The sequence below is a fragment of the Oratosquilla oratoria genome, chromosome 15, assembly GCF_046742065.1.
Source record: "Oratosquilla oratoria isolate Oo_2021 chromosome 15, ASM4674206v1, whole genome shotgun sequence".
Taxonomy (NCBI): Eukaryota; Metazoa; Arthropoda; class Malacostraca; order Stomatopoda; family Squillidae; genus Oratosquilla; species Oratosquilla oratoria.
Genome location: NC_134791.1, coordinates 18,417,853 through 18,427,852, shown reverse-complemented (window position 1 = coordinate 18,427,852; position 10,000 = coordinate 18,417,853).

Below are 10,000 nucleotides of genomic sequence, written 5' to 3'. Positions count from 1 at the left end.
AGTGGTGTCAGGTGTCTGAGAGACGGAGGAGGTGGTAGGGAGGGGGAGAGGGCCGTTTTGAAAACATCATTACCAACAACGTCACTTGATCGCAGGAAGAAATCAAAGGTTGACCATTCTTCTTTGTAATTATCTTATCCATTCATTCTTTATTTATGTATTTATTTAGATATTTATTTATTCGCTCATTTATTCATTCATGCGTAAGTAACCACTAGGAAAAGTAAACTAACGAAGCAGAGCGCTTTCGTATAATTACATCTTCAGTGCAAATTCCTTCTTTGTATCTGCACTGAAGATGTAATTATACGAAAGCGCTCTGCTTCGTTAGTTTACTTTTCCTAGTAGTTTACGCATTTGTGAACACACGCTCCTAGTGTTTTTATTGCATTATTCATTCATATATTTACTTCTTCACTTATTTATCTATTTATACATTTATTGTCTATTTATCTATTCATGCATTTATTCTTTATTTATAATTATATCCATGTGTTTATGTATTTATTCATTTATATATTTATCTATTCACTCATTCATTCATTCATATCTGTACTTCTTCACTTATATACTTATCTATCTATTTATTGTCTATTTATTTACTTGTCTGACTTATCATTTACCTACATAATAAATCAATTACGTAACTTATTTTCCAAATACTTTATTACTTTACTAATGTATTTGTCTATTTATTTATCTAATTATTTATAGATTACTTGATTTATTGGTTGATCAATTGATTTAATGAACGAATTATTGATTTGTTTATTCATTTATTCTTAAATGTAATTTTCATTTTTGGTTAATTTTTCTACGTTAATAAAAAGGGAAGGGGAAGGGAGGGGAGGGGAGGGGAGGAGGGGTAGGAATAAGGTAGAAATTGAAAGAAAATAAGCTTAAGGGGAGGTGAACAATTAGTGTCCCATAGCGACACGGTTAGGTTAGGTTAGGTTAGGTTAGGTTAGGTTAGGTTTGGTTACGTTAGGTTCAGGTTAGGATAGGTTAGGTTACGCTAGGTTAGGTTACGTTACGTTAGGTTAGGTTACGTTCGGTTAGGTTATCTTACGTTTGGTTAGGCTGGGTTAGGATAGGTTAGGATAGATTAGGTTAGGTTACGTTAGGTTAAGGTTAGGATAGGTTAGGTTACGCTAGGTTAGGTTAAGTTACGTTATCTCCATAAGGAGATAGGGTTAGTGGAGGAAGGAGGGGGATGGAAGGGCGATGTCATGGGAGAAAAGGGAAGGAAGCTTACATGGAGTTACGTGGAGTTACACGGACAAACGAACAGCAAGAGACCTATTGGTCCTTACATGGCTGTTTCGATACTCAACCTATTTTTATAACTATATAGGTGAAGGGAAAGGAGGGGGAATGGACAAAAGAGGGGAGCGGAGGGGAGTGGAGAGCTGAGAAGAGAGGGGGGTAAGGGGGAGAAGAGGGTATGTAGGGGAAGGAGGGGAGTGGAAGGGTGAGGATAGGGGAAGGGGAGATGGAGGAATGAGGGGAATGGAAGAGGGGAAAGGGAGATGGAGAAAGGAGGGGAGTGGAAGGGTGAGGGTAAGACAGGGGAAGGGGAGATGGAGGAAGGAGGGGAATGGAAGGATGAGGGAAGGGGAAGGAGAAGGGGAGATGGAGGAAGGAGGGGAGTGGAAGGGTGAGGGGAGATTGAGAAAGGGTGAGGGTAAGCCAGGGGAAGGGGAGATGGAGGAATGAGGGGAGTGGGGGGGTGAGGGGAAAAGAGGGGAGGTGATTGCTTTGGGGGGAGGGGGAGGGGGAGGGGAAAAGAGGGGAGGTGTCTGGCAGTGTGGAGTGGGTACAGAGTCTCAGGTTTCGCTTGTGGCCGAGTTTATCGGCCGGGTCGGGTCTGGCACGCAAGAGGGGAAACGCCAGGCAGGCGAGGGGAAAGAGAGGGAGGAATGAAGAAAGAGCAGAGAGAGGAAAAAGAGAGAATAGTGTTCTTTAAGAAGCGTCGTTGACATACACACACAGGCACGTAGATATTCTCTCTGTCTGTCTGTCTTCCTCCCTTTGTCCTTCTTTCTCTTTCTCTTTCTCACTCTCACACTCTCTCTTTCTAACTCTCACTCTCTCTATCTCACTTTTTTCTCTTTCTCAAGCTCACTCACTCTTGCACTCTTTCTCCTTTTCCCTCTCTTACTCTCACTTTTTCTTCCTCTCCCTTTTCCTCTCACTCGGACTCTCTCGCTTTCTCTCTCTGTCTCTCACTCACTAACCCACCCACCCACCCCCACACACACACACAGGTAAATGCAATTTTAAACTCGGTATGATATTTGGAGAGTAAGAAACAGGACCCTTTGAGCGTTGCTTCATTACTGTATACTGCAATTGGATAAATACACACACACACACACATATATATATATATATATATATATATATATATATATAAACATACATACATACACACACACACGCACACGTCAGTCTTGTTAATAAGTAACTATGTGGCTCTTTCTGGACATACAGTATCACCATCGACGTGGCGTAATAATAATGTATTAATTCTGAGTAATACTAGACGGTTTTATTCACCTGAAGAGACGCCTTACAAGGCAATAGATTTTTTTTTTTTAATTTGGTGTCACATTCGATCACATTCCTCCGAAGGGAGGACTCCAAAATAAAGAATCTCAGTTTCGATGTTCAGATTTAGTATTGAAAAAGAAGTGCCCTGTCTCCTTCCCTTTTTATTTTTATTTTTTTATTAATTTTATTTTTTTCCTACAAACCTCTTCATTTCACAACACGTCCCTCTACATCCCTACCCCTCCCCCCCTTCTCTTTTTATTTCTTCTTTTTTGTTATTATTTTTTATCTTTTTTTCTACAAAACTCTTCATTTCACAACACGTCCCTCTGCATCCCTCCCCCCTCCCCCCTTCTCCCCACATCCTCCCTCCCTCCCTCCCTCCGGGACCCCACGTGTGATGGGCAGCGTGGGAACAGCACACGGAGTGCCACCACATGTCGACAGGCCGCGTCGCGCCCGGGCCCTGATGACCCAAGGGGCCTGTGTGCCAGGTCACGGGAGGTCACGGGAGAGGTCAAGGGAGGTCACGGCACCAAGGGGGTTTCGCCTCACGCTTGGCACCGGTCTGTGGTTTCAGAAAACAGATAAGAATGTCTTCCTCCTCTATGGAGGTTTGGGGGTTCTGGTGTCATCATTAACACAAAGGGATGTGAGGAAATCGTTGTATTTTTGTTACATATTTCATGAAGAATAATTCTTATTACATGAAAATATATATACATAGAAAGATAAAATGAGAGAGAGAGAGAGAGAGAGAGAGAGAGAGAGAGAGAGAGAGAGAGAGGGAAAGAGAGAGAAAGAACGAGAGAGGGAGAGAGAGAGAGAGAGATAGAGAGGGAAATAGAGAGAGAACGAGAGAGAGAGAGAGAACGAGAGAGAGGGAAAGAGAGAGAAAGAACGAGAGAGAGAGAGAGAGAGAGAGAGAGAGAGAGAGAGAGAGAGAACGAGAGAGAGAACGAGGAGAGAGAGAAAAAGAACGAGGAGAGAGAGAAAAAGAACGAGGAGAGAGAGAAAGAGAACGAGGAGGGAGAGAAAGAGAACAAGGAGGGAGAGAGAGAGAGACTTTAAAGATGTGATACTTCTATCATCATATACGAGTCACTCTTGCTGAGCGCAAGAGGATCCATCGAGTCAGTCACAGAGTCTCTTCTCTTGTACCAAAATTCATCTGTGACCTTATGACCTTTGACCTTTGAGAAAGGTGAGGATCCTACGCCAGGAGGCGCTGAGTAACTGCGGCCGAAGCCGTCGCCTTTGCCCTATTATGCGCTTTGGGGACTCTGAGGCAGGTAATATTTACCGTTGGGAATCGGAGAGACGTGCGGGATTCGAACTCTATAACCATAATAACTACTGTTATTATTTATAGGTTAGGTTAGGTTAGTAGGTTAGGTGGTCTAAGGTCAGTGTAGATCAGGTTAGGTTAAGTTAGTAGGTTAGGTGGGCTTAGGTCAGTGTAGATTAGGTTAGGTTAGGTTAGTAGGGGTTAGGTAAGTTGAGGTCTGTGTAAATTAGATTAGGTTAGTAGGTTAGGTGGGCTGAGGTCAGTTTAGGTTAGGTTAATAGGTTATGTGAGTTGAGGTCAGTGTAGATTAAGTTAGGTTAATTTAGGTTATGTTGTGTTAATAGATTAGGTGAGTTGAGGTCAGTGTAGATTAATTAGGTTAGTTTAGGTTAGGTTAGGTTAGTAGGTTAGGTGAGCTGAGGTCAGTGTAGATTAAGTTAGTTTAGGTTAAGTTAGGTTAGGTTAGTAGGTTAGGTGAGCTGAGGTCAGTGTACATTAGGTTAGGTTAGTTTAGGTTAAGTTAAGTTAGGTTAGGTTAGGTTAGATGTATTGAACCCTTTGACTATCCAAGAGGTGGCATTTGAATAAAATCATCTCGCGACAGCATGAACAAAATCACTCTTCATTGCAGTAGTGACGTCACTCTACAAAGGAACTTCCAGACACAAAAAATCGATCTAAGTTATTATACTATATATGTTTTATGACTTCAGATAATTTCTGTAATGCTTCAAATAGTTACAGAAGTATTATAAATTTTACATATTTCTGGAAAAATTACAATTATTATTATTATCATCATTATTATCATTATTACAATTATTATTATCATCATTATTATTATTACTAATTACAACTATTATTATTAATTGTTACTATTATTATTATTACTATTATTTTTATTATTATTATTATTATCATCATTATTATTATTTTATCTATTTACATATTTTCTTTTCGAACTGTGGAATTGAAGGTGTGATGCCTTTGTTACGATGAAAAAACAATGTACAGAGTTTCTTGTGTTCAACCCAATGCCATATGATTTTATTCATCCAAGAGCTGATCCCATACTGAAAGGACTAAGTACTCTTCTTTGGACCATTTGTGTTCGCTTTGAATTGAAAAAAAAATTGTATTTCTGAAATGACTTGATACTCTCTTACAAAGGATTACAAAGGATTACAAAGGCGGAGCATGCCGGCAGGAGACCTTTTGGTCCATATCTAGGTCGGATGCAAAAAAAAAAAAAACCATAATAATAATAAAATAATAATTATAAAAAAAAAACTATAATAATGTATGCAACAAACAAAATACAAAAATAAATGCATGTGTGTTCGCTTCGTATTAAAAAATTGTATTTCTGAAATGACTTGATACTTTTATTTAACCATTCGTGTTCGCTTTGAACTCAAATTTTTTTTATTTCTGAAAGGACTTGATACTCTTCTTTGACCATTCGTGTTCGCTTTGCACTCAAAAATTTGTATTTCTGAAAGGCCTTGATACTCTCTTTGGAAAATTCGTATTCGCCGTTTTGAATAAAAAAATATATACATTTCTGAAAGGATTGATACTCTCCTTTGGTCCATTCCTGTTCGCTTTGCACAGAAAAAAAATTGTATTTCTGAAAGGACTTGATACTCTTCTTTGACCATTTGTCGCTTTTTTGTACTAAAACTTTTTTATTTCTGAAAGGACTTAATACTCTTTTTTGACCATTCCTGTTCGCTTTGTGCTAATTTTTTTTTTTTTCTGAAAGGACTTGATACTCTTTTTTGACCATTCATGTTTGCTTTGCACTCAAAATTTTGTATTTCTGAAGGGACTTAATACTCTCTTTTGACCATCCGTGTTCGCTTTGTATTATTATAATTATTATTATTATTATTATTATTTTCTTTTGGCGCCAGAGAATGTTATTCAGCTGAAGAGGAGAGGAGGGAGGGGGACGGGGAGGGGGAGGGTGAGGGGGGAGGAGATGGGGACTTTTTGGCACCAGTGGGTCAACGGCAGCGTCATGCTTGACATCGTCTGTGTCCACTCATACGTAAGCCTACACCTAGAGACAATGCCAAGGCCATCCGTCACACCAAACCCATACGATTCCTGTCCAGACCTCCTGATGACCTCACCCTGGCACCCTATCTCTTCGTCTCACCCACCCTCGACGCCTCTGTGTTCCCCTCCGCCCATCTGTTTCCCCTCCTGTATCTCCCTCCACCCCTCCACCTCCCTCCAATCCACCCCAACTCGTACAGCAGCGTGGGAACGGGCGCCACAAGACTTCTCCTTGGTGCCACAGGTCCAGCCTGTAATCGGATCACTACCAGTGCCTTGGAGTCTTTCCTCGAATGCCACAAAGACCCAGAGGTTTGGGGGGGGAGGGGGACGAAGAGGAGGAGGAGGAGGAGGAGGAGGAGAAAGAACACAAAAGAACACAGAGGAAGAACAAACAACAGCAGGCCTACTGGCCCTAACGAGGCTGTTTGTGTTTACTAAATTAAGCTACAGTTAAGAAAACAGGGCAGAAGATGAACTAACACTACTGCTACCACTATCCTATCCAATTGCAATTAAAAGCCGGGTTATCAGATCTTTTATTGCATGGGATAATATCTTATTTGCGGATTAGAATCCAAATATTCATCTAAGCGATTTTTAAATATTATTGTGTTACTTTCAACGACAGTGGAAGGTAACGAATTCCACGGTTGAAGGAGGAGGAGGAGGAGGAGGAGGAGGAGGAGGAGGAGGAGGAGAAGGGTGCAGGTGACGGTATCAGGGGCCCCAGCAGGTCATGCTTGACCCCAGTGCCTGGTGTCACAATGACCTATGACCACAGCGGGTGACCTTACACTGCAGGGTACACGTGGGTGTGTTTAGCGCCGTGTGACCTGGCTCGGGCAAGTGTCTCCCACGGTACTACTGTGTGCGTGTGTATGGGCGTGTGTGTGTGCGTGACCCGGCTTGACCTGTCGGTCTCCTGCTGGGTCGAGGGAGAGGAACTCTCCCGCGTTGCAACTAAATTTAGTGTCGGGGTGAGTCAGGCTAGTTTCACAAGGACGACAGGAAAAGAATTAGACCAGGGTAGATCGTATTACTAGTACGAACACTGCTTCTATCTTTATCACAGTGTGTGTGTGTGTGTGTGTGTGTGTGTGTGTGTGTGTGTGTGTGTGTGTGTGTGTGTGTGTGTGTGTGTGTGTGTGTGTGTGATTCACCATGGTCTTGGATCACATGTTGGACTCGTAATCAAAAGCTATTTCCCTCCCGGAGGAGAGCTCAGAGGTCGTATATGACTGATCTATGGGTAATGCTGTGACCTTAAACGCGCACATATCCCCAGCTCCCCAACCACGAGAGTTGGAGTAACGACCGAAAGCGCAGCGATACTGAAATTATTTCAGCCCTGGGCGGGATTCGAACCAGGACCGCCGTAGTGGCAGCCGAGAACTCTACCACTGCGCCACGAGTGTGTGTGTGTGTGTGTGTGTGTGTGTGTGTGTGTGTGTGTGTGTGTGTGTGTGTGTGTGTGTGTGTGTGTGTGTGATTCATCATGGTCTTGGATCACACGCTGGACTCGTAGTCAAAAACCCTTGCCCTCCCGAATGAGAGCTCAGAGCTCGTATATTGTATGGGCCGATCTGTGGGTAATGCTGTAACCTTACACGCGCGCACACACACACACACACACATATGCACACACACACACATGGAAACACACACACACACACACACACACACACACACACAACTCCTTGCCCACCAGAGTTGGAGTGCCTGGTCGCACTGCAGCGATGCTGATTTTTTTTTCAATTCTGGGTGAGATTCGAACTCGGATCATTGAACTAGCGGTCGAGAACGGTACTACTGCACCGTATGTGTGTGTGTGTGTGTGTGTGTGTGTGTGTGTGTGTGTAATTCACCATGGTCTTGGATCATGTGTTGGACTCGTGATCGACAGTTATTAACCTCCCGAATGAGAGCTCAGAGCTCGTATGACCGATCTAAGGGTAATACTGTGGCCTTACACGCACACACAAACCCAACTCCCCGCCCACGAGAGTTGGAGTAACACCCTGCAGCGAAGCGACACTGAAATTATTTCAGCCCTGGGCGGGAGTCGAACCCGGACCGCCGTTGTGGCAGGCGAGAACTCTAACCACAGCGCCACGAGGTGTGTGTGTGTGTGCGTGCGTGCGTGCGTGCGTGCGTGTGTGCCTGTGTGTGTGTGTGTATATATGTGTGTGTGTGTCCGTGTGTGTATAACAATTCTTTTGCGGTGGTAAAACGAGTAGATAAGAGCTCCTTAATCAATCAGTCAAATAACCATTCACTCAATCAATCAACCAATCAACCACGCTCACCCTTCTCCTCCAGTCCTGAGGTTTCATCCTTGTCAAGCTCCCAGGGAGGCGCCCGATCCATCCTCACCATTTCCAGACAGTTACGATTTATTTGATTCCATATACAAAGAAATTGGCTACAAACCTATTACGTAATATGAGGGCCAACTTTACATATTCTATTCTGGCTAATTCTAGCTGTCCTTGTCACCCTGGAAGAAGAAAGCTATGGCCGCATCTTTATATACTTTGTTCTGGTTGACGTCAGACGATTTTATTACTCTTGTGAGTTAGCTATCGCGGTAGTGTATGTGAGGTACATAATGTCTTGCAAGGTTTGTCAATAATGAAATAGTGACACAATCTCTCTCTCTCTCTCAAATAAATAAATAAATAGATAAATAAATAAATAAATAAAAATATATCTGGTGGCGTAAACGGTAGCGCACTGGTCTCGCACTCGCCCAGTTCTAGGTTCGAATCCCGCACTTCCCTCCCCCCCCCGATTCCCAGCAGTGATTGTTACCTGTCCCATCATAGATAAATAAATACATGAATAAAATAAGAAAAAATAAAATAAATAAATAGTTAAATAAAATGCAGTAATGGATTCAATGAATTTATTAAAGGTGAGGAGCCCCACGCCAGGAGGCGCTGAACAGCTGCGCCCGAAGCCGCCACCTCTGGTTTTGGGACTGCTGGGGCACGCAACAGTCACTGCTGGCAATCGGAGAGGAGTGCGGGATTCGAACCCATCAGCGTACTGCAGTGGCGAGGAATGATAGTAAAGGTTAAACTTACTCAGTATTCTTTGAGTAAAGATAAGTCTCACATCGTAGGGGAATACGTGGGTCTGGGCCGTAGGGGATGTTTAACAAAAGTTCCTAAAATACTGACTGTATAAATTTAATGTATTTTTAATATTTCGATTTTTTTTCATTTCAAACGAGATGTAAATTCCTTTCCATTGGAATAAAATCACTTGGCGGTTGAATACCCACATCCCCATATCAAACAAACATACTTTTCACACACCATCAACAAACATTTGCTAAAAGGACAGAACCATTGTATTTCTTGAAATCTGAAAATTACAAACCAATGATATGGCAATATCAGTGACGAGAAATTTCGCCAGGTTAGGATGAATGGAGCAGAGATGCGTACAAAGCTGTTAAGCTTTTTATCTTTTCATTTTATTTGGCTTTGTCTACTAAGTGGAGTATGTTGGGGATGGAATGGGTGGGAGTGGTTTCTATGCCTTGTTTTTTGGCTACCTCACTTGTAAGGGTGAAAAAGCCTTTGGTATATGTATGTATATGTAACTTTGTCTACACTTTTTCGCAGAATCAACAGGGACCTCATTAGTACTTGTCTTAGTAGTTTTGAATTAATTACTAAATATATCAAATAATTTAAGAAATTATAATAAATGAAAAACTAGACCAACAAATGTATCCTTAACATCAACTCTTGCTAAGCTTACAAATATATATATATATATATATATATATATATATGTATATACACACATATATATATACATACACATATATATATATACATATATATATATATATATATATATATATATACACACACATATATATATACAGACACATATATATATACATATATATAAGTATATATGTGTGTGTGTGTGTGTGTGTGTGTGTGTGTGTGTGTGTGTGTGTGTGTGTGTGTGTGTGTGTGTGGAAATAAGCTCACATGCTTTCTTATGTTATCCTCGGCAATTGTAATGGTAATTTCGAACTATGTGTACTTTTCATTATCTGTATTTCATGTA